This window comes from Gouania willdenowi, unplaced genomic scaffold (genome assembly GCF_900634775.1).
Source record: "Gouania willdenowi unplaced genomic scaffold, fGouWil2.1 scaffold_262_arrow_ctg1, whole genome shotgun sequence".
NCBI lineage: Eukaryota > Metazoa > Chordata > Actinopteri > Blenniiformes > Gobiesocidae > Gouania > Gouania willdenowi.
In genome coordinates this window covers 193912-220242 of record NW_021145020.1, presented here as the reverse complement: position 1 = coordinate 220242, position 26331 = coordinate 193912, and the positions used below count along the sequence as shown (strand labels likewise).

The 26331-nt window shown below is 36.1% G+C and overlaps 2 long non-coding RNA genes across 2 annotated transcripts in view; both read left to right on the top strand.

Moving 5' to 3' along the window:
* Positions 1-7199: 7199 nt before the first annotated feature.
* On the top strand, positions 7200-10897 carry LOC114459115 (uncharacterized). The gene is made up of 3 exons (XR_003673234.1): positions 7200-7250; positions 8336-8416; positions 10773-10897. It is a non-coding gene; the product is annotated as an uncharacterized LOC114459115 (long non-coding RNA).
* Positions 10898-12479: 1582 nt separating this feature from the next.
* LOC114459116 (uncharacterized) overlaps positions 12480-26331 on the top strand; it is a 22586-nt gene continuing 8734 nt past the window's right edge. The window contains exons 1-3 of the long non-coding RNA XR_003673235.1: positions 12480-13148; positions 17916-17990; positions 18149-18259. This is a non-coding gene — a long non-coding RNA (uncharacterized LOC114459116). The remainder of the gene's footprint in view (positions 13149-17915; positions 17991-18148; positions 18260-26331) is intronic.

Here is a 26331-nt window from a genome sequence, read left to right as displayed (position 1 = left end):
ATGCTAATATTCTAGTTTATTATTAGTTTACACTGAGCCTACAGTTTGAAGCATGCAGACAGTTGAGATCAGATGTCTGTTGTAATGTTTTTTCTTGTTTGAACTGGGTGTGTTAATTAAAATGATCATGTGTAGGGTTTCCTTTGGTCATTCATTTCAACACAATTTTGCATTGTACGGTACAATGAATGTACCTGTCTCTAAAAAGGACTTGGAGATAATACTCCTGTTTGACTTTTTACACCTTCATTTTAACAAACTACCAAACTGTCCAACATACGGGGAACCAAACAATTAAATGTTAACCTTGTAACGACTCATTTGGTCTCAGAGTCAAGTAGGAGTAACATGACCAGTTAGAATGGTGTAAAAACCAAACAACGTAGTTATTAATTTACCAAATGGAGCAATAAACCAAACTAGTGGAAACAATGACAATACTTTGTAGGGGAAAAAAAACAACTAAAAATGACACCTAGAAACTCAACTAAGAAATGTAGAAGGTGCAAAGTACTACACAGACGGTCAAACAGAAACTCACTGCAAAAGGAAATTGGATTAAAATGAAAAGCTCTAACAATCAAAGGGGAGTTGGTTATGATCAGAGCAGTTAGTGTTACTGGATCCTCAGTGGAAACTGGTTCACGTCCTCATTGAACCACTGACACTCTGCAGTCAGTTAACAATAATCAGCACAAACATTAGGTTCACACTGTCTCTCAATCATTTATTTCTTCTTTTTTTTTTCTTCACCAACACACTCATTGTATTTATTTAGTCATTTCAGACACTTTTATTCATATATCTATTGATTAATTATTTTAATGTATTTTTATTATTATTATATTTAGTCTCCCAGGTCTAGAGCCTGAAGAAAGATGAAGATAGGCACCAGCAGCTGAAAAAGGAAGTTAAATCAGACTAAACCTCTCCCGTTTCAGGTCAATTAGGATTAGCAAAATTATTTCATTTTGCTAAATGCCACAAAAATTAAAAAACATTTCTTAGATAATTTTGTATTACTTTCTTCGAGGTTATTAACCCCCTGGATACAACTGGAACAGCTTTTAGATAAAAGAGAAAACATTTTTGTTGCCATGTAAGTAAGTAAGTAAACTATATATATATATATATATATATATATATATATATATATATATATATATATATATATAAAAATCTCTTCCTCACCCTCCGCGGGCGGTCTCTCTTTTTTCCTCCAAGCTCGGGTCCTCTACCAGAGGCCTGGGAGCTTGAGGGTTCTTCAGTATCTTTGCTGTTCCTAGAACTGCACTTTTTTGGACCGAGATGTCTGATGTATTTCCTGGGATCTGCTGGAGCCACTCCTCCAGTTTGGGGGTCACTGCCCCGAGTGCCCCAATGACCACGGGCACCACTGATGCCTTCACCCTCCAGGTTTTGTCCAACTCTTCTCTGAGCCCCTGGTATTTCTCTAGTTTCTCGTGTTCCTTTTTCCTGATGTTGAAGTCGCTTTGTATTGCTATGTCGACCACAACGGCTTTCCTCTGCTCTTTGTCCACCACCACAATGTCTGGTTGGTTCTCCATTATCATTCTGTCCGTCTGTATCTGGAAGTCCCACAGGATCTTGGCTCGGTCATTCTCTACCACCTTTGGAGGTGTTTCCCACTTTGACCTTGGGGTTTCCAGCCCATACTCTGCACAGATGTTCCTGTACACTATACACAGTGTCTTATTGTCTGAGACATCCACTCATATACTGTATGTATATATATATATATATATATATATATATATATTAGGGATGCGCAACATCACTGGCCCTGTGGATGGGTCTGTTGGCATCTGTGACCCTCAGTCTGCTCCCCCAGCAAACAACAGTGTAGAGGATCACACTCGCCACCACTGATTCATAAAACATCCTCAGCATTTTCCTGCAGATGTTGAAGGACCTCAGCCATCTCAGAAAATAGAGGCGGCTTTGGTCCTTCCTGTAGAGGGAGTCAGTGTTCCTCCCCCAGTCCAGTTTATTGTCAATCACCACAAAGACACATTGAAATATAAGAAAATACCATCAATATGGCAGCTCAGACTCAGTTGGTAAGGCTCGGACAATTTCTTAAAAAAGTAAGTCTTTAAGTGCTTTTTAGAAGAATCTACAGAGAGGAAGGAGAGAGGAAGCCCACTGCTCCTCCATGGTGGGTTACAGTGCTGGCCCTAACCTCTCTGGTGCCCTAGGCCAGATTTTCTTATAGTGCCCCCTTATATGCAGTTTTTTTTTATTCCAATTAATTGATTATTACATTATTGTTTTATTATTATTATCAGGATAATTTCTAACACTTGCATAGTGGTCTTCAATATATCCACAAAGAGGCTTTATAGAAGGAGAAAACATGAGCAAAATTACTTTTTTGACATTTTATTTAATTTTGATGAAAGGGTTTCACATACACATATAAGAACACAGACAAGTAAATAAAAGCCAATTTAAATATCTTAGTGACAGGTTAAAAATAAATAAATAAATAAATAAATAAATAAATAAATAAATAAATAAATAAATAAATATTACTAGAGTAAGGCTTTGCACAAAAACAAGATACAAATAAATGATAGATAGATAGTGGTGGGTTGGCTCATCAAGTATTCTTTTTAATCTAAATACTTATGACTAAAATATTTTACTATTTTGTGAAAAGATGCAAAACGTCCAGATTTAACATAACATTACTGAAATTGTAGAAATGAACACATTAATTTAAAGAATTGCTAAAATCAGATCTATCCTGTCTCAGGGCGACGCCGAAAAACTAGTCCATGCTTTTGCTACCTCTCGACTGGATTATTGTAATTCTCTTTTAGCAGGCTGCCCGAGCAAGTCGCTGAAGACACTTCAGCTGGTTCAAAATGCTGCAGCACGTGTACTGACTAAAACTAGGAGAAGAGATCACATTACTCCTGTATTAGCCTCTCTGCATTGGCTTCCCATAAAATATAGAATAGAATTCAAGATTCTTCTTCTCACTTATAAAGCCCTAAATGGACAGGCACCAGTCTATCTCAAGGAGCTTGTCGTGCCATTCAATCCCCCCAGAACACTACGCTCTCAAAATGCTGGACTACTCGTTGTTCCATTTGTCTCTAAAAGTAGTATAGGAGGAAGAGCTTTCAGTTATCAGGCCCCACTTCTCTGGAACCATCTACCAACCACGGTTCGGGGGGCAGACACCCTCTCTACCTTTAAGGTTAGGCTCAAAACATTCCTCTTTGGTAAAAGCTTTTAGTTAGGAACCAGCTCATAGTTAAGATGCAATAGGCATAGACTGCCGGGGGGGGGGGGTCTGGCATGCTCGGTTGGAGAGAGGTTGGAGAGGGCGTTAAGAGAGAGGTCATTTAGGATAGAGAGGGACCGGAGAGGGTCCCATTCCTCTCTCTAACACTCCCTCTATGTCTGCTTCTTCCCTTGTGTGTTTGCTCCTGTACTCCTTCTGGCTTTTGTCTTGCAGGTCAGTGGGATCCTTAGTGTGGAGTTACAGAGTCTCAACAACTCTGTCTCCACCCTTTCCTCTGCACACACCCAACACAGCATAACGTGGATGGCTGTTCATCATAGGAATGGGATCCACACAAGGTTCCTGCTGCTTAACAGAAGGTTTTCCTTGCCGCCATGATGAATTCATGTTGGGTGTGGGATACATATGTATGTGTATATACGTATATATGCATATGTGTGTATCCATAAAATGAAGAGTCCGTCCTTAAGACTGCTCTACTGTAAAGTGCCTTGAGATACCATTGGTTATGATTTGGCGCTATACAAATAAAGATTGATTGATTGATTGATTGAGAATTGCAGTTCACAGAGGTATTGAACAAAGAAACTATTTATTAAAATAGTGTCTTTTTGATGGTGATTTATAAAACAGTTTGAACCAACACAAGCTAAAAAAGCTCCATCCATTCTATGGGAGAGTTTTGTCTCAAAAATATCAACAAATATATCCACAATTTTCACGTGTTTTATCATGTATGTGTAACCGGTTCTAAACAAATTTTGTGAAAATTTAAACTAAAGGTCTGGAATCACCACTTTCATTAAATGATGTCTTGGTTTGGGGTAAAGACAAAAAATAAAAGTCTTTGGCTGTATAAAATGAAAGACTTCACACAGAGAATAATGCACAAACACAAACTGCTTAGGTTGTTATACCAAAATTATTATTTTAACAATTTTCACAGGTTTTTGCATTAACAATACCACAATTTATTCCCCAAAACAAAAAATAAAATAAAAACTGGCCAAAAAAAAAAAAAACAAAAACAAAAATACGCTGTAGTTTTCGTCCCTTTTTGTTGTGCACAACTTTAACTCAGTCCAAAAAAAATGTTGAAAATAAATCCGTTTTAGGAGTGGGTTTCTGAGTCACAAGTGTTGGAAAGATCTTACTGGTGTAGGAGACATGAAATCCAAGTCCTACTGAAGCACTGAGAATCTGAAACGATTGTCAACTCCACAGCCACAGGTCCTCGTGTTGGTAGAATTCAGCACAGAGCGGACAGACGGCTCCTCCTTCACACTGAGACTCCTCCCACAGTCCAGGCTATCATGACAAGTACACAGTATCAGACACTGTGAAGTCCAAACCATCCAAAAAAGAATTAAAAAGATTGACTTTCTTATTTTCTTTCTTTTAAAGAAAAACATTTTCTTTTGCTGGGCTGTCTAGTTGCGTGGGGCAGGGCCTTAAAAGGGCGGTGCACCATCAGGTGGGGTTGGATCAGCTGCGTAATGGGCAGAGGACATCACCTCAGAGCAGCAGGGCGCACAGCGCGAGCAGAGCCATCCAGCTGACATTAGAGTGCAGTGTATGAGAGAGGAGCAGAGACGGTATGTTAATCATTGGGTAATGTACGTTAAGGATAAAATACTCTGGGTAGGCGTGAGTTTGACAGACAGGTCAGCGCGTGTTTGACAGGCAGGCGTGTGCAATGCACTAACTGTGCAGCAGATGGAATGGTCTGATCAGTGAGACGTCATCCTTTCTTAGTAGAATATTTGATTTGAGTAGTGTTTAAGTTAATAAAAGAACTATTTGGTTAAATAACTAAAGTCAAATGATCAAAAGTAAGTCTTTAGTTAAAGATAAAGAAAAAGTTCCAGGTGATGTCATAAATTGAAAATTATAATGGTTGGTTTAATGTGATGGATATTAATACTTAACACTTAGTAAAATATGTGTTTACAATTTAATTAATAAATTAACAATGAATAAGTAAGTAAATACATTAAATAAATAAATAAATGCAATTTGAGGAAAATGTAATTGAGATTACAAGTATTTCCAAGTTTAAATACATTTCAAACTAAGGATTTATAATAACTATTTATAAATTAAGTACATTTTAGGTTTGATTTTTAGTTGTGTATTGGTTTATTAGGTGAGTATAATTTGAGCATACTGTTTAATATTACAAAAGCATTTAGTTTAAATCAGGAAAATGGATCAAGTTAACTAAAAATAACAGTAAATTTAGATTCTTTCATTTAAATGCAGATATAAAATCCCAACATGAGAAAATTGTTAATAATGCTTTGATTGTAACTTTCCCTCTTCTTCCTTTGTCCAGGTTAACAACCTGTTTGACCTGCTGAACCAATGGACAGTTAAATAAACTCTCAACCAAGCACAGAGTTGTTCTCAGCGTCCTCTGTCTTCCTCTCTGGTCCTTCAAGTTGGGCCGTGGTGTTACAAACACATACAAACTGGACAGACATCACGTCAAAAATCCCATGTTTTGATCTTTTTTTTCCCCTTAGTGTTAAAGAGAGCTGACTATCACTCAACCTCCCTCCACAGTGCACATGGAAAACACGGTAATCACACAGTCACACTGCCACCTAGCGGATTTTACCCTCAAGTGTCTGTCAACTGCTGTAAAGTGTCATAAAAAAATAATGATAATCCTAAAAATTGACACAAATATATAAATAAAATAAGGACATAGCCCCACCACATTTGTCTACTTACACATTGACATAGAAAGCTTATACTTTGTTAATGATTTACTGAAAACTTAAATATGTATTTATAAATGCTGAATACTTAACACATCAAATAACAGTAACTTTTATGTGGTTACATCTGTGTGTATTTATCATGAAGTATCATGTGTAAATCTTCAATTGTGCTTGTGAACTGTGTAAAGTAAAATAGACTGCTGTTGCCATGCAACCAATGTTTTTGTTAAGCTAGTATTTTATCTGTTTCTGTTTAGCACTAGCTGCTAACATGTCTTAGCATAGTCGCTCTGCTAACTTGTTTGATAAAACATGACAATTCATTAATCCATGATAGTCAAACACTGACTTACCTCTGGCTTTTCCACATTTTCCTCCTCTTCTTTCTGTGTTTTTCTTCCCTGGACACCAGATCATTAGTTTGGTTGTTTAGACATGACGTCACTGCTGCAGCAGTAAACAGTAAACATCTGGTCCAGCTGCCCTGGGTCACGCTTCAGACAACTGTCAATCAATTTGGGAGTAAAACTATTTTATTTATTTTAATTAAAACTAGACTAACTAAATATTAATAATACTATCAAGTTAAGTATACTAATATCAGCGCTTTGATTGTGTAATTCATCATTTTATTTTTGCCACCCCCTAGCATTTAGCTATACTGCCTATGCCACGGGCCGGCCCTGGTGGGTTAAATCACGGTTTTTTCAACACTAGGGTAGTGACCCCATGTATATATATATATATATATATTATTTTTTTTTAAATAAAAAAAATAATTTTTAAATAAATTAAAACATGTAATAATAATGTTAATTTAAAAAATAATTCAGACCTTGGCAGCCCACTGCCCCTCCGGGTCGTGACCCTCTGTAGGGTCACTTGGAAATAAAATAGTCACCTGAAATGTCTTGTGATAATGAAAATTAAAAAAAAAACTGATTAAAATTATACTTTTACTTTCTAAAAATAAATATTTAAAAAAATAAAGTAAATAAATAAATTAAAATAAGTAATTTTTAAATAATAAAAAAATTATTAATTACTTAATTAATTTTTTTTATTTATCTATTTTGCACAATTAAAAAAATCAATACATAATAGTCTGTCAGAAAGTCTTACGTTTATAGTTCTTTTATTCTGAAACTGCTTGGTTGTTATGTCATTTCCTTGTGAGTGCATCCATTCTCAGTACGAACACTACATTCTAAGGGATGAGGGCTCTCTGTGTGTGTGACTAAGTTAAAGTAAGTTTTATTGTTTATTAAGACTCTAATATTATCATCTGACTTGTTTAGACATTGTTTACTCCCACTTGCTTTGCTTTCCTGTATCTTATGTACATGTTAGAATATTTTCTGGGTGTATTTTAGGTCTTTATAGGTCACGTGACTGTGTTATAAGCTGTGGTAAACTGTGAAATGTGTAGCTAACTTTATTCAGCTTTGTAAACTGTATTCCTGTGTGTTATATTGAGGTTTACACATCTTTTATTTGTACTGCTAGATTTCATTTAGCTTCTGCATCACGTCAGACGCACCTAGATGTAATTAATACTCTCTGCTCATGCGCACTTCAGGTGATTGGTCCATGTGGTGCAGTCGCGCCTGCCTCCACTAGAGGGAGACAAAAACCACTGAATCATCTAGAATCCTTTTATTATCTATTAACCCTTTACATACCTGCACATTGGCTGTTTTGCTGCTTATTTGGGTTTTTTGACTGAGTTAATATATTTTGATGGTTTGATTCAATGTTTATACATCTGTACAACATTAATGGTGTTGTTAATATTATTATTTGTACATGATTGATGATAATAATATTATTATTTGGTCATTATTAATAAGGTCATCTTATTATTTGTGTCCTTTAAAGAACCAAACACATACCCATAAGTATTTGTACCCTCACCATCATCCCTGCCTGTAAACCAACTTCAATAATAAATACACTGGTGACATCTTCTCTGTGCCCTTCTCTCTGACCAGTATTATCCCCTTCAGAGTGTCCCACTCTATCACAATCTCAGAAACTGTACTCTCTACTTTCACTTTGTCAAATATAAATCTATATAAAATGCAGTATATAAATATCTGAGCCTGCACTTATTGTTACTTTGTGCACTGATACTGGCTACTCTGTATCTGTAAAACAAACATGATTATAACACTAATTTTAGAGAAAAAAGTATCTATAAATATGTGATATAAAATGTGAACAGTCACTGAGCTGTCAGTTCATTGATGTGACTTTATTTTATGACTGTGTAGTTGGTTAATCATGACCTTGTAACTTTTACAACTTAAACTACCTCTTTTTTTCACTTTAGAATGACATTGCAGGATTTGATCCATAGTGACGCTCTGGTCCCTTTAACTGCCTGCAGCCCATGAAAGTGAAGATCCTAAAGGTAAAGGCCCAGACAGCAAAATATGTTTACTGTTGAATTATGGTCAAAAAGGTTGATTTTTGGTTAAGGTCGACAATTGATGGTGGATCAACCATCAAACAATCATCAAGTTCTAGCCAATTTACCAATGTTGAAAAGATGTCATTGAATCAATGTTGTTTTGTGGTTGAATTTTTATGATTGAAATGCCAACGTCTAATTGATGTTGACTCAACGTATGCTGTTTGTCACACACACACGCACGCACGCACGCACGCACGCACGCACACACACACACACACACACACACACACACACACACACACACACACACACACACACACACACACACACACACACACACACACACACACACACACACACACACACACACACACACACACACACACACACACACACACGCATTCTGGGTAAATTATGAATTAGAAAAGTAGTTTTTTTAATGAGTAAACCAATAGGACAGTCAGTGAGTGTGTGAGCTGATGGTCTTCTTTAATGCTCCTCCCCCTGTAATCATGTGACACCATAGCAACAGGCTTCACTTGTCGTATGTGTTCATGGGTCGAGGTTGGTCCAGGTGAGACTTTATGAAATTCAACAACTGCCTCTCAGTTCAACAGTTTGACCTGTGCATATGAATGTATTTAGCATGGCCACCACTTAAACACTTCTGGGGCTAAAGTAACAGTGGATAGGAAAGGAGGTACACTGTAAAAAATAAAGTACATTTACAAGAAAAATTCTGTAATTTTGCACAGATTTTTCCACTTTTTCATTAAAACAATGAAATGCTAGTAGATTTACAGTTTCAGTAATTTTAATTTTTCTGTTTAAAATTACGGTTAATTAACCATAATATAAGATTACATTAATATTATGTTTTTAATGACATTTTAACTGTAATTTTACATACAATTTTCTGTATTTATTTACAGGTTCATGACCATTTTCCATAATACAATGTAATAAATGTAACTTAACAGTAACCAGAAGTAATTTAAATATTTACCTTTAGAATTACAAGTATCTAACATAATGATATTACAATATTAATATGTTTTTAAAGGTAATTCAACATATTTCTTTAATATTCAAATTTGACATTAAATCTGATGTGATTTTACAGATCTTTCCTAATAATGAAAATGAAGAAATACATGTAAAATTCCAGAAATGTTTTAATCCAAGGTGAGTACCCTCTGAAACACAACACACAGACAATGGGGATAATCAAACTGTGATTGTAAAACAGAAACAAAAAATACCTCAACCACCGTTTATTTATTTTGTCAATACATTTTTGTTCCTAAAACTAAACATTATTTTGCTATTTAATTCCCTGTGAGTGTGTGGTTTATTTTCTGGTATTTTAAAGGTTACATTGAGATTTAAAGGTTGATAAGTTACTATACATTTTATTAGAAGTAAAAAAACTATATTTACCTGTTTTTTTTTTTTACTGAGAAGAGTCACCATCGTTAAAAGTTATTTAGCATCTCTAGGACTATTTCTTTATTTATGTTTCTACTGTTTACCATTTTTATTCATTACCAAGTAAGAATACCCAGGACCCCGCCCATTGTCTACCACCACCTTAAATAGTATTAAAACCGTGGTCACCTGGGACGGGTGTTACCCAAAGTTTTACAAGTAGTGATATGATACTGTACTTTTTCAGTAACAGTCATGTTTTGATAGATAGGGATAAAACTGCTTAGTGATTATTATTGTTCTTGTTGTGTTTGTATTCCTAAACTTTAGTGAAATGTAACTGTTTCTACAGGGATGGTGGGATACAGCTTAGTGCAGTATTGTGCTGTTATACACAAAGTGTGGGGGGTCCTTTCCCACCCCTGTCACAGGAGTGTGCACGTAGCCAGGCTGAAATCACCTGGGTTAAGTGAGTGAGTTGATATCTCAGTTCATAGTGCAGTTGCTCTCTGACAGAGAATGTTTGGTTAGGTGAAACCCGCTAACGGAGATAAATCCAGGATATACGTATCCAGCTTTGTAGTACAGGCCCACAGAGCTACACATCTTTAAACTACAGATGATCGCTTCATCTTCATAATAAACATCTTTAGAGGAACAAATGTTTACACAAATAATGTGTAGTAGAAGTGGTGTTTGTGTGTCTTTTTCCAACACATGTGACTTTGTGACACAGAATCAGTGTGAACGCGTCCCTGAGGCATTTGTATGTGTGTGTGTGTGTGTGTGTGTGTGTGTGTGTGTGTGTGTGTGTGTGTGTGTGTGTGTGTGTGTGTGTGTGTGTGTGTGTGTGTGTGTGTGTGTGTGTGTGTGTGTGTGTGTGTGAGTGAGTGCGTGCGTGCGTGTGTGTTTTCTCACCCTGCAGCATCTGTGGCTTCAAACCCTCCATGAGTGGCTCTGATTGGCTGCAGGCGGTTCAGAACTACGTGAAGGCTCTGCAGTATCCTTTAACATAAGGGTTCTCAACCTGGGGGTCAGGAGTTACACTTAGTATATATAAATATAATATAACACTTAAATATATAAATACATAAATACAGCCACTCCAACTGATCAAATGCTTTCTAAAGCATCCAAAGCACAGGTGTCAAACTCAAGGCCCGGGGCCCAAATCTGGCCCTTTAGAGCATCTATTTCTAGATTCACAGTGTTTATTGTCATGTACACAGTAAGGAAATAAGAAATTGTAAAATGTAATTGAGCCCAACCCTAGAAAGTGTAACAAACTAGCTACGTGTAGTGGAACGCAGTGGCTCTCAAACTTTTGTGTAAAATAGCCTTTATAACGTGTTAGCACTCATTTCATGTACAATATCTGTAAGTGTGCATAATTATTTACTAATGCCAAATAAAATATGACAAAGACAACTATATTACTCATGAAATATTTATTTATGAAAGTTTAAAAAAAAATAGGTATAGAGTTTGCCTCTATTATAAAATGAGTGAATACAAAGTCATGTAACGGATAGATTAGTGACTGAAAATGAAGGCGGAGCTTCAATGTTTAAGTGTTGTTTCTCATTATTATGAGTGCATTCAAATGTGAAAAGGTTCTGCTACACAGTGTGTGTGTGTGTGTGTGTGTGTGTTTGGGTGTGTGAGCAGCTTCAGGTTGGACTGGTTCTACATATGTTATCCAGTGAAGTAATGACGGTGTGTTCCAGACACACACACACACACACACACACACACACAAGTAAACAACAGTTATTTTAAATAAAGATCTCAGTAACAGGTTCAAAATATAAATGATTAATATTATTAAAGGCATTGCACTAATAGCTTTAACCAAAATAAAAACAACAATAATTGAACTGAAACAGCTGCACCTTGAAGACTTTAGTACAAACTGTAACTTTGATACTAAATAGAAACATTTAAAGTGGCTCTAGTGATAATTTAGCTCATCAAGTATTATTATTATTAATACTAAAATGTTTTACTATTGACATTCACTTTTTGTGAAAAGATCCAAAACTTTCAGATTTAACAATAAATGATAAAATATCAGTAATGAACACACATCAAGCTAATCCTAACTGTATAAAACATGAACTATGATGTCACTCTTTACATTTGCATTAAAATACACAGTATCTTAAAATTACATTAAACTTCAATGAAATAAATGTATAGACCACTGTTGCCATGCAATCAGTGTTTCTGCTAGCACTCTGCTAGCTGCTATCATATTTACATATGTCATAAGTTAATTAATATGTAGTGTTTCTGTCATGGTCCAGTGTGGGTGTGGACCCAAACGCAGAGAGAGAAGGAGGCAGAATGCAGGAGTAGCATTCCTTGAACCAATCCATGTTTATTTACCAAACAAAAGTAACTTAAATCCAACGAGGAGGAGGTACAGGGAACAAAACACAGCAGGACACGAGGAGGAGAGACAACATACAATGATCCCACAGTCATACCATGTCCAAGCACACAGCTAAATAGTGAGGGAAGCTTGATTGGGAATGGGCCACACCTGTGTGGAAACATGAGGGAGCTAATCAATCACCAACCAAGCATACAGACATCACTGGGGGGTGGAGCCACAAGCAGGAACACCTGAAACACAGACAAGAGTTAAACTAGAACACAGAATAAACAAAGACTCAGAACAAAAGTGCTAAACACAAACAGAACCTGACAGTTTCTTTTCTAAATCAATCTAATGAATAAATAAAGGATGAATAGTTGAGATTAAAGGACCCACTTCATAAATAGTTACACTTAAATATATAAATACATAAATACACTAACTGATCAAAGGCTTTCTAAAGCATCTAAAGTACAGGTGTCAAACTTAAGGCCCGGGGGCCAAATCTGGTCCTTTAGAGCATCTATTTCTAGATTCACAGTGTTTATTGTCATGTACACAGTAAGGAAACATGTTTTCCTGAACAATGAAACTCTTACTTTACTGTCCACACTGGACGCCACAAAGATTAAAAACAAACACATTTGAAGTAAAGAACAAAACTAAACAAGACAAAGAAAAGATTAATAACAATAATTATAATAATTAAAATGTAAAAACGTCATGGACTCTGGGAGCAGCTTCAGGTTGGACTGGTTTCACATATTTTATACTAGGAAGGAATGAGGGCGTGGAAGAGTTCTCACTACACACACACACACACACACACACACACACACACACACACACTGATGAAGAACTGACCAACATCTAAAACAGGAAGGACAGCAGACCTCCAGGAACAAACTCTGCAGAGAAAAGGTTTGAGTCTGTGTGAGAGAGAGATACATTTATATATATATAGATATTCTGTCCATGCATGTATGTATATTTACATATGTACATGTACTGTATATATATATGTATGTACGAATGTACATGTGTGTCTATATGGATACATGTTTTTATTTTTTTGTCTTTACAAGTCATAGACATTATAATACAGTAAGTGTGTGTGATATTATAATAATTATAATAATGGTATTGTGCTATTAGAGGGTGAGGGGAGGAGCCAACAACAAGTTAATAATAGACTAATATGTGGGGGAAAGGCAGGGGCGTAGCTCCACATTTTGGACCCTGGGTAATAACCATCTTGTTGGGCTCCTCCTGTAACTTTTTTTTCACCTGGAAACTAAACTAGTATTATTATATAAACTTTCGTTTTTTCTTCACATTAACCCAGGAGTTCTCAACCTTCTTTGGGTCGTGACCCCATTTTAATATCACAAATGTCCAGTGACCCCTGAGACATTTTTTATTTCTAGAGTTAGTTTTTGATCATGTTTATTGAAGTGTGTTACAGATACAGAGTAGCCAGGATTATATATTTATATACTGTATTTTATTTGAACTAGATGTATATATTTGAGAAAGATTATGTATAGGGTACAGTTATTTGATATTTATTGTGTGTGATGTGTATTTGAAAAACAATAACTCCAAAAACACAATTTTAATCAGTTTTTACCTACCTTTAAGAAAATGGATCCTGTACTGTTGGAACTGAAAGGTTTCATATTATTCTAACATACTTTTTTTTTTTAAAGTTTATCATAGAATAGAATAGAATAGACCTTTATTAATCTCCCAGAAGGAACATTTACCAAAAAAAAAAAAGTTTAGTATATGAACCAGGATTAGAGCTCAGGTCCCCCTCACAGGAGGCAAGAAACCTCCCACTGAGCTAAACCACTGACCTCAAACCTTCACAACCAGCTGTACTAAAATAATAGAGTAAAAGCAAAGTTCATTGTATGATGACAACATTTTAACAGCAGACAGAGATCATTCATATTATAATGTGATATTGTTTCTTTTTTCAGATTTAAATGAAACAATATGCTGGAGTTTCCATTAGGGATGCACCCAAATGAAATTGTTTGACCGAAACACTGAAAGAAATTATTATGTAAATTATTAGAGCCATTGCATTTCTGGCTCTGAATGTTACTAACCACTTTAATTAAAACATTGCAATTGTATAAATTCATATTAATGCTTCAAATAATAAACAATTAAACATATGAACATATTTATTTAGCACTGACATTCCAATATAAAATAAAATAATAAAATGTTTAACCTGACCCCACTCATACATTAAATAATATTGTACAGGCCTATAACTGATGGAAAAGAGTCACTTTAAATATGTTATATAATTAAAACATGAAGTGCATTGAAGTTCTTGATGAAAATCAGCTTCTATTGGTTTTATTTATTATTCAAACATATTCTTTAGACGCACACACAGCTCTGTGTACATTTCTTGTGCACGCTGGTTTAATTTTAATGATCTTTAAAACGTGGACCATGTACAGTCGTGGTAAAGTTCAGACGTGCACTGACAGCAGAATTGTGTCACAAACATAATGTCATATAAAACCAGATGCTATTGACATGCTGCCATGTTCCAGATTGCTGTGTAGTGTAGTGTGTAGTGTGTAGGGGTCTGTGTAGTGTGTAGTGGTCTGTGTAGTGTGAAGTGGTCTGTGTAGTGTGTAGTGGTCTGTGTAGTGGTCTGTGTAGTGTGTAGTGGTCTGTGTAGTGTGTAGTGGTCTGTGTAGTGTGAAGGGGTCTGTGTAGTGTGTAGTGGTCTGTGTAGTGTGTAGTGGTCTGTGTAGTGGTCTGTGTAGTGTGTAGTGGTCTGTGTAGTGTGAAGGGGTCTGTGTAGTGTGTAGTGGTCTGTGTAGTGTGTAGTGGTCTGCGTAGTGTGTAGGGTTCTTTGTTAACGGTAGATACACGTTACTACAGTGTCTACGTGACACACAAACATAAAACACACTTACTGCTCCATCAACTCTGCTCAGAAAACTCTTTAGTGCTCAGATGTATTGAATACAGATGCTCTGTGAGTCCACGGACAAGTTGGTCAGTTTCTAGACAAGCGTGCGCTGACCACGGTGTTTTCTCCCATCATCACATCATTAGCTTGTTTCACATGTTCATTTGTTGTGGTGAACTGCCATGAAGTGTCGTAATATGTGCACTGTGTATGATACACTGATGTATATTCCTCTTGCTTTTCAAATGTAATTCACCAAAGTAATCTCTATTTTTATTAAAAAAAAAAAAACCTGTAATCTGATTACATGTTTTTTAATATACTGTAATGGATTACCATTACATGTTTTTTGTATTCATATTCCTTAACGCCGTGAATTGTAATCCGTTACTCCCCTAGCCTGCAAATAGTATATAAATACATACCTACACATATACTGTACACACTTAAACACATATGTAGTGAGAGGAAAAATTATCAATCAATCAATCAATCTTTTATTTGTATAGCGCCAAATCATAACCAATGGTGTCTTGTTACGGTGGAAAAAAGGAAGGTTACCTCGTTTTGGCTGTATGACACCCTCTGCGTTGGCAAAGTGAAGACAACCAGACTGAAGAGTTGGTGAATTAATAAAAAAGGATTTTATTCTAAACGAAATAAAAGAATACAAAGTGGAAACAAAAATGGTGACCACCTGGCCAGGCGATTCAAAGACAGTGAGTAACACAATACTAAAGCCACGTATATCTCCCCTTAGTCCCCCCCCCCCCCGAGAGATAGGGATGGAGAGAGAGAGAGAGGAGGGAGGGCAGCGGGTGAAAGAGAGACAGTTTCTCCTTTGAGTCAAAACAGTCTGTTCCCCCGGTATCTGATTGTCATGGAGACGGAGGTGTGTGCGTTTTATGTGTTCGTGTGTGTGAATGGATGTGTATGGGGTGTGCATGTGACTATGTGAGTGTGTGTAGCCATGTGAGTGCGTACACATAGAGTGCCTACGCATCTGTCCTTGGGGTTGTTTTGGGAACTTTGGACAAGGCGTTCTGACCCGGAGTGGAAAGCGAAGTTGAAGACATGAAAAATCACACAATGGAAAGTTACACCCCAAGGCTTAAGGATTAAAATATATGAGTAAATATATTATAAAGCATAACTAATAATTTCGCCCCAACAATCTCAAGACACTTTACAGTAGAGCAGTCTTAAAGCGGTGGTAGCTAGGACCCTGATGCAGCATGAATAACTGTGTTTAGTGCAAAACTGTGATTAATAACCAGCTTATTTTTGCACAAGGCCATTTTTATTCACATATAAACAATCTAAAAATGTTTTAAATGCATCTTTGTACATATATATATAAAGCAAATTCACACATAAATATATATACACACACATACAGACACATACACAATAGATTGAGAGAAGAGAGGGAAAATGAGAGCGAAAAAAACATAATTAAATAAAAATACAATAATTAATTAATAAGTAAAATAAATAAAAAAACTTTATAAATAAAAGGAAGGGGGATGAATGATAGTTTCAACCTGGAGCCCAGCACTCAGGCCCAACCACAGGTCTCCTCTATACCTCCTTTTTCTGTTTTATTTTAAATCAACAAAAGACTATTTGGGAAGAAAATATACATTTTAATTGTGTGGGGACAGATTAATTTACCTGACATATATCTATTTTAATTCAACATGCCAGCTAAATATTAATGCTTGATATGTGGCAAGAATTTAGCAATTAGCATGTGTTGACTGACATTGTGTTATCAAATTCAAGTTATTATTTTTTTTATGGAGCCCTTCAAATACATTATATAAAAATAATATTCTTTACATAACATTTGATATAATTTTAACTGTATAGCATTTTATACACTATGCAGGGCCGTGCAGAGATCTTTGGAGGGGCAGGTGCTCATAGTTGAAAGGGGGCACATGGAGCACTATTGATAATAGTAGTGTTAGTGTAATAATAATAATCACAGTGTGTAGCATTTAGAGTTGGCATCACAGTGTGTAGCATTTAGAGTTAGCATCACAGTGTGTAGCATATAGCGTTAGCTTCACAGTGTGTAGCATTTACTGTTAGCATCCCACTGTGTAGCATTTAGCGTTGGCATCACAGTGTATAGTATTTAGTGTTAGCTTCACAGTGTGTAGCATTTAGCATTAGCATCACAGTGTGTAGCATTTAGTGTTGGCATCACAGTGTGTAGAATTTAGCGTTAGCATCACAATGTGTAGCATTTAGCGTTACACATCAGAGTGTGTAGCATTTAGCGTTAGCCTCACAGTGTGTAGCATTTAGAGTTGGCATCACAGTGTGTAGCATATAGCGTTAGCATCACAGTGTGTAGCATTTATCGTTAGCATCACACTGTGTAGAATTTAGCGTTAGCATCACAATGTGTAGAATTTAGCGTTAGCATCACAATGTGTAGCATTTAGCGTTAGCATCAGAGTGTGTAGCATTTAGCGTTAGCATCACAGTGTGTAGCATTTAGCGTTGGCATCACAGTGTGTAGAATTTAGCGTTAGCATCACAATGTGTAGCATTTAGCGTTAGCATCACAGTGTATAGCACTAACTCTCATCCAGTCAGTGTGCTGTTAAACTTCAGAGCTCCAGATATTTGTTGTGAAACTCAGAGCTTTGACATCTTTTATCTTCTCTAATGTGTGTTTACACCATGATACTCAGGTAGCGCTGTCTGTCTCACACTCATATTTTCAGCTCATCATCTCATGACGTGGAGATGGATCAGGACACGGTGAAGGAACAACATGAGATTCAGACTGAAGATCAGAGGTGAGACCACGTCAGCGCTCAGCACTCACACCTCTGTACATTAGTGTTACACTGTGTGTGTGTGTGTGTGTGTGTGTGTGTGTGTGTGTGTGTGTGTGTGTGTGTGTGTGTGTGTGTGTGTGTGTGTGTGTGTGTGTGTGTGTGTGTGTGTGTTCAAGGACCAGGAAGCAGCTCACACCTGAACCTGGACCCAGCTGTGTGTCCTTTAGAAGTGACCAGTCCATGGAGAAACCCATTGGATTCAAAGGAGGTCCATCTACTGACCCACAGTGAGTCCACATAAAGAAGGTTGCTGGTTGTCTTCCTGATGGTCCAAGGGCCTCATTTATTGATCCGTTCATAGAACTGGTTCTAAATACGTTCAGACCAATGAAATGTAGAATGTGCACCAGTACAAAAAGAATCAGTATTTATGAAGCGTGTGGACAGAGGTCGTACACACAGCAGTGTTGATTAATCCCACCTGTTCTAAAGCTAGCACACGTTCAGGCTCATTTACATTAAGACACGCCTCCAATTGACCATATATGGTTGCAGCAATCCCTTTAACCCTCCTATTATTCTTGGGGTCAATTTGATCTCATTCAATGTTTATCACTGAAAAAATAATAGACTATATTTGAAGATGATAGGAGGTTCAGAATGTGTTAACAGACATTTTCCAGTGGATTCTGACCAAAGCTATAAATGATATCAAGGATCAACTAACAAACAAACATCCTGAACAACGACTCAGTACGTAACCGTATCCCTCTATGACCCATAGAGATGTTGTAATAAATCATCAGAGGTTGATCAATCATTTCTAATCATTGTAACACTCACCAATGGCGGCTGAGACAGCAGCTGGATGTGCACTGGGATGGCTTTAGTGCACGTTGTCTGTCGCTCCAACATTTACAATCACAGCATTAATCAGTCACTATATTTTGGGGGAGGAGCCACAGATCAGCTCCATCTTTAGACGTTCTCCTGCAGAGAGCACGGCTCTCCAAATCCTCCAATAGTTGACAATAAGCCATGTCAGCACATTCTAAGTGTTCTTTTCAGCTTGTTCTGTCAACGCTGTGTTTATAACCTGTTACACCATTGACTCACACCATGTACTATATTATTATTAACTTTTATTAATTAGAGCAAACAGAACACATGAGGTTTAACATAGATGAACACTCAGACTCTGTGTCTTATCTGTAGTTTCACTGTGGGCGACCGTGGCTCATGTGGTAGTGGGTCGTCTTCTGATCAAGAGGTTGGGGGTTCGATCCCAGTACCTGACTATGTGTCGAAGTGTCCTTGGGCAAGATATAAAAGTGCTATATAAATCAAGTCCATTTACCATTAATAAAATGCATTTATAACAAATTGCCTCCAACAATGCAGAGGAAGAGGAAACTACCACTAAAAAATTCAGAAGAGGAGGAACAGGGGAAATAATGCCTTAATTCTGTAAAGCGACTTTGAGTGTCTATGATAAAGCGCTATATAAAACTGATGCATTATTATTATTATTATTATTAAATGGACACTCGGTACATGCAGCTATACAACTTTATTTGTCTTAACAAAGAGATCGATAAAGCTGATCAGTTACAAAGTGTCTCTATAGATACTAGATGATGACCATACCTGTCAAGTATCTCGTTTTGGCCGGGAAACTCCCATATTTTACCCCTCTTTCCCGCCATCTTCCTGTATTAGTATTTTCCCGTAAATTTCCCGTATTTGAATGTGATATTATAATAACTATAATAATGGTATTGTGCTATTAGAGGGTGAGGGGAGGAGCCAACAACAATTTAATAATAGACTAATATGTGGGGGAAAGGCAGGGGCGTAGCACCACATTTTGGGTCCTGGGTACAAACCATCTTGTTGGGCCCCTCCTGTAACTTTTAATATTTACACTAATTTTCACCTGGAAACTATACAAGTATTATTATATAAACTTTCTTTTTTCTTCACATTAACCCAGAAGTTCTCAACCTTTTTTGGGTCGTGACCCCATTTTAATATCACAAATGTCCAGCGACCCCTGAGAATGTTTATGTATAGGATACAGTTATTTGATATGTATTGTGTGTGATGTGTATTTGAAATACAATAATGCAAAAAACTTTAAAAAAAAAAAAAAAAAATGGAATTTGAATCAGTTTTTACCTACTTTTTAACCAATTACTAGACATTTAAACCCCATTTTAAATCCAGGCTGACCTCACATTGGGTCCTGACCCTAAGGTTGAAAAAAACTGCAATAACCTAATGACTTCATATCCATTGCTTGTATTTTATAAATCTGTTCTACTATATTTTAATGGTTTATTGAATATTGTGTTTGTGACATACTTTTGCTAAAATTTAGGGGCCGGCTGGTATTTTTTGTTATTTTTATTTCTTTTTTTTTTTGGGGGGGGGGGTATAACTAACACAGACACAAAGCAAACGAGTACAAAGGTTAATAAAAGATACATATAGAATTATTAGAATCATGGGGCCACTCTGGCTATACCTATTTAAGACTTGGTGGCAGCAAAATGTAGTATTCATAATATTTTTTTATTTTTTTTAATTTCCATTTAACTCATTCACTGCAGCCATTTTCAGAGCAGCCAACCTCATATTTCCAGGCGTTTTAGATGATTTTCACTGATCTTTCAAGACCCACAGAATACTTTGTCATATGACAATCTGATATATGAAATATTCTGAAAGATTAGACTCTACTTTCATAAGAAAAAAAATATTTTGTTTCTAGCTTGTTTCGTTCTTCTGTAATCAGCAGTTGAATAAAGGCAAGTTTCACAAAAATCACCAGTTTGTGACAAGAAGCTGAGAAACGGGTTTTTCTGAAAAAATCTATTGGTGACTTTGAAGCAATTTTTTTACTTTAGGGACACCTCAACATTGGTTTCCTTCTATAAAACTACAAAAACAACACTGAGACCAGGCTTTTGATGGCAAACTTATTATAATTTTGCTATCTGGGTCAGAATTGAATGGATTTATTACTGTATATTGGCATTCCTCCAAGTCTCGAGTGTGCGCTGCTGTGAGATGGTGGAAACTTCAGCATCAACTCTCGTAGTGCCATTTTCTGTCTCGTAAACTCTTTTCCTCTTCCTCTGAGCTCTGCTCATCACGGGTGATCTCTCATCCAAAGGTGCACTGCTGTCACCTCCATGTCACCACTTGGTCACTACATCATGGTACAAGCTCAATATTCACAGGAGAGCTTTGTCACACTGTCTCCTAGCAACCCCAGCCGAAAAACACAATTTACGTCTATAGACGTCTTTGGCAGTCAATGAGTTAAGATTTGATGTCCAAAATGAAAGTTCCAGCATTTAAATGTGTGAGTACACGTCGTTAATTTCAAACTAAATAATATTTTGTCTAAAAAAGATGTGAGTGTTTTAAATCTCTGAAGAACTGAGTAAACAATTGTTTTCCCTCATTTCACCTTCTCTCCCTTTCTTTGACTTTTTGTCCTGGTTTTCCTTTCTTGAGGAAAGACATGCTGCTTTCTATCTCCTGCTCCACGTCACATCTACAGTTCAGACTGTAGCAGCACATGTGGGTCGTACCATTAGCACAGTTTTAAAAGGGGTGGTAGGACCCTGATGCAGCATGAATAACTGTGTTTAGTGTAAAGCTGTGATTAACAACCAGTTCATTTTCACACAGGGCCCTTTCATTCACATATAAATAATCTAAAAATGTTTTAAATGCATCTTTGTATATATATATATATATATATATATATATATATATATATATATATATATATATATATATATATATATAAAGACTTCTGAGGGCCCCCCTGCCTTGGGCCTTGGGTACTCAGTACCCTTTAACCCCCTAGTCCGACGCCCCTAGATAAAGGAATGATATTTGATTTCAGACATGAACACAACAGCAACATAATGAAACAAATAATGATAATAATAATAATTGTAATAAAAAAATGAAAATAAATCAAACAAATCAAAGAGAACAAATGGTATAAAAATCCTGCTGGTGAAACCTGTACATGTTCTAAAAGGAGTAGGAGGAAGTATATAATTATATGATCCTACCACATGTAATATCTCGTACTATACATATCATCTTCTTATAATATACACCTATTTACACTATACATATAAATATATACAGTATATATACATAACTCATTGATATATATCTATAAAATTATACAATTTATGTGATCAACTATACTTTCATCTCTCCACACATACACAAGTATATACACACATATTTACAATTGTATCCCTTTAACATTTAGGCTTTGAGAAGATAAACTTTATGTATTTATGTTTAAATTTCTTTAAATTCAGACATATATATATATATATATATATATATACACACACACACACACACACACATACGTACACATACACATACACAATAGATTGAGAGAAGAGAGGGAAAACGAGAGAGAAAAAAGATAATAAAATACAAATTAATTAATTAATTAATAAATAAATAAAATTAGCAATTAGCATGTGTTGACTGACATTATGTGTTATCAAATTCAAGTTTTTAGTTTGGTTGCCCTTCAAATACATTATATAAAAATAATATTCTTTACATAACATTATTTGATGTAAATTGAACTGTATAGCATTTTATACACTATGCAGGGCCGTGCAGAAACCTTTGGAGGGGCAGGTGCTCAAAGTTAAAAGGGGGCACATGGAGAACTATTGATAATAGTAGTGTTAGTGTAATAATAATAATAATAATAATAATAATAATAATAAATATTCTGATAATATAAACAAAGATAACAGCAAATGACAACATTTAAAGTGTTGCTAAGCAACAGAGGCAATAATCATAACAACCAGAATCATAAACAATGACAACAAGGTGTGTGTGTGTGTGTGTGTGTGTGAGGTCGTACACACAGCAGTGTTGATTCATCTCTCAGTCCATGTGGACTAAAGTGTCAATCACTTTTCTTTGTTTTCACACTAAATACAGTCACCAACTATTTCCTCAGTCACTAGTTATTATTATTAATAATTATACATTATTATAATTAGTTCACCACCTGATAAACACTAAACTTTTACAGCACATTTTTCAAACACTAACACACTTTAGGACCAATGCTTGTTAACAATATAAAATAAAGTGTATTAATCTCTGATCAATGAATGGATCATATACTGTGGTAAACAGAGGAGATAAACACGTATATTTATATAAACATATTATTACTGATGGTTTAAACACATGGAGACTGTGATCATCTCAATAAAAGTACAGGATACTTTACAGTTTTTTATTGATAACAATCATTGGTGGAAAGTGAAGTCACATGATCTAAACTCTAACACATGTCCATCTGTTCAAAGCACAAATGTTGTTAATTACTGTAAATGACTGATTTAGTCTTTATTACATCATATACAATCATTTAGAACCATCAAAGATCTTATTTTATAATCAAACCTGACATAAATCATTCAAAGTTAAAGATCAGATGTATTTAATGTAATGCTCTTTGTTGTTAGTATTGTGTAGTTCAGTGTGTGTTTCCATGGTAACACTATGTTAGTGTTGTGGTTCAATGAGCTTCTGTTGAGACGTGTATGAAGTGTTTAGTTGATGATGAGATTAACTGTTGATCTGAGATCATGATGGACATGTGTTAGAGTTTAGATCATGTGACTTCACTTTGCACCAATGATTGTTAGCAATAAGACACGCCTCCAATTGACCATATATGGTAGCAGCATCACTTTAAGAATGTGTGAACAGAGTTTTTTCAGTGGATTCTGACACGACCAAAGCTATAAATGTGTGTGTGTGTGTGTGTGTGTGTGTGTGTGTGTGTGTGTGTGTGTGTGTGTGTGTGTGTGTGTGTGTGTGTGTGTGTGTGTGTGTGTGTGTGTGTGTGTGAGCAGCTTCAGGTTGGACTGGTTCTACATATTTTATCCAGTGAAGTAATGAGGGTGTGTTAGAGTCTCAGCATGTGACCAAACAAACCGTAAAAACTCCTCATGTTGGTGGTTAAAGTTACCAACAAATGGTTTATCAGGTTATCAGTGAAGCTGTGCTTAAAAACAAGGTACTTTACGTTATGTTATGAATGAAAAAATATAATAGTTTTGGTAACACTTTAGATTAGGGAACATCTATTAACCATTAATTAGTTGCTTTTTAGCATTAGTAACATATTGGTTATTAATTAGTCATATTAAGTACTTATTTAGTACATATAATGCCTTATTCTTATTAATGCCTTATTATACACTTAATGGCAGTCTCACAGTCCAAACATGGTAGCATGTTGAGATCATAATTCATATACAACAACTTCCTTACTTACTACTAATAAGTAATAATTCTGAGTTTATTGAGGGAAAACTCTTATTTAATGGCTTACTGGTTGTATATTAAGGCCATGCAGAATAAGGCATTAATAAGTATTTAATAATGACTAATTAAGAGTCAGTATGTTTAGTAATTGGAATGCTAATAAGCAACTATTTAATGGTTAGTAGGTGTTCCCTAAACTAAAGTTTTACCATTTGATTTATTTCAAGATCTTAATTTTATATAAATTACTATAAAATGACAAAACAACAAAAGTGTACAACAATTATTACAACGTTGCTGAAAACTGAACATAGTGGGCACCATCGCTCCGTAGGGGAGCTAAACTACAACGTTGGGGGTCCCTATACTCAACAGCACTAGAGAGAACCCTGGAAATGTTACTTTTTTTCCACAAAATATTGTAAACAGAATTGTAAAATTCTGTTTACAATAGAATAGAACCTTACAATTCTGTAAGGTTTTTTTCTGTCCTTTCTATTCAGATCATTGAATTGAACAGATCTGAGGACAGATTACAACAATAATACTTTTTCTCAGTGTAGTTTATTCTTAGAGTTAGGGTTAGATTAGAGTTAAATTATATGTAATGTATGAGACTTGTGAGTGTTTGATGAATAGTTTGTTGAACTCAGCACTAAAGATTAAATTCAAATGAAGATAGGTAGCAGCGGTGCTGTTGGATGCTGTTGGATGTCACGTTCAACACTGCAGACCCTCCAGGTGCAGGTGATCAGTGATGGAGGTGTAGAATGGTAAAAATGGACTTGATTTTATATAGCGCTTTATCCCCACATTGAAGCAGTCTCAAAGCGCTTTACATATCAGCTCATTCACCCAATCACTCTCACATTCACACACCAGTGGGACAGGACTGCCATGCAAGGCGCTAGTCGACCACTGGGAGCAACTTAGGGTTCAGTGTCTTGCCCAAGGACACTTCGACACATAGTCAGGTACTGGGATCGAACCCCCAACCTCTCGATCAGAAGGCGACCCACTACCACCTGAGCCACGGTCGCCCATGATCACCTCCTGATAATGTGATAGTGTTGATGGGTTTAGTTCCTCCTGCTCTGCTCTGTGACTGATCAGCCTTTCTGGGAGCCAATGACCTCAGGTTGGTTAGGGGGGTCATTAGCCCCAGCTTCAGTACGTAACTGTATCCCTCTATGACCCATAGAGATGTTGTAATAAATCATCAGAGGTTGATCAATCATTTCTAATCATTGTAACACTCACCAATGGAGGCTCAGACAGCAGCTGGATGTGCACTGGGATGGCTTTAGTGCACGTTGTCTGTCGCTCCAACATTTACAATCACAGCATTAATCAGTCACTATATTTTGGGGGAGGAGCCACAGATCAGCTCCATCTTTAGACGTTCTCCTGCAGAGAGCACAGCTCTCCAAATCCTCCAATAGTTGACAATAAGCCATGTCAGCACATTCCAAGTGTTCTTTTCAGCTTGTCCTGTCAACGCTGTGTTTATAACCTGTTACACCTTTTACTCACATAATGTACTATATTATTAATTGATAACTTTTATTAATTAGAACAAACAGAACACATGAGGTTTGACATTGATGAACACTCAAAGACTCTGTGTTCTATCTGTAGTTTCACTGTATGGGGCCATTATTGTAACAAAACTATGTGTGTGTGTAACACAATCTGTGTGTAGAATTAGGATTTATTAACATAGTTGTCTGTGTGTAATTCATTCTGTGTGTCTGTAATCACATCTGTATGTGTGTGTCATCAAACCAGGACATTTTATTGGCTGTCTCTGTACATGTGACTTTTAGAACACATTTGGAGAATAGCCAACTTTTAACTTGTAACTCCTGTAATACCACTAGAAACCAGCAGTTGTCACTGGTACCAAGTGACTGACCCTCCAATTGGAGGCATATATTTTTATACCTATGTCATATAACATATAATATAACTTATAACATATCACTTATTAATAAAATGCGTTTAT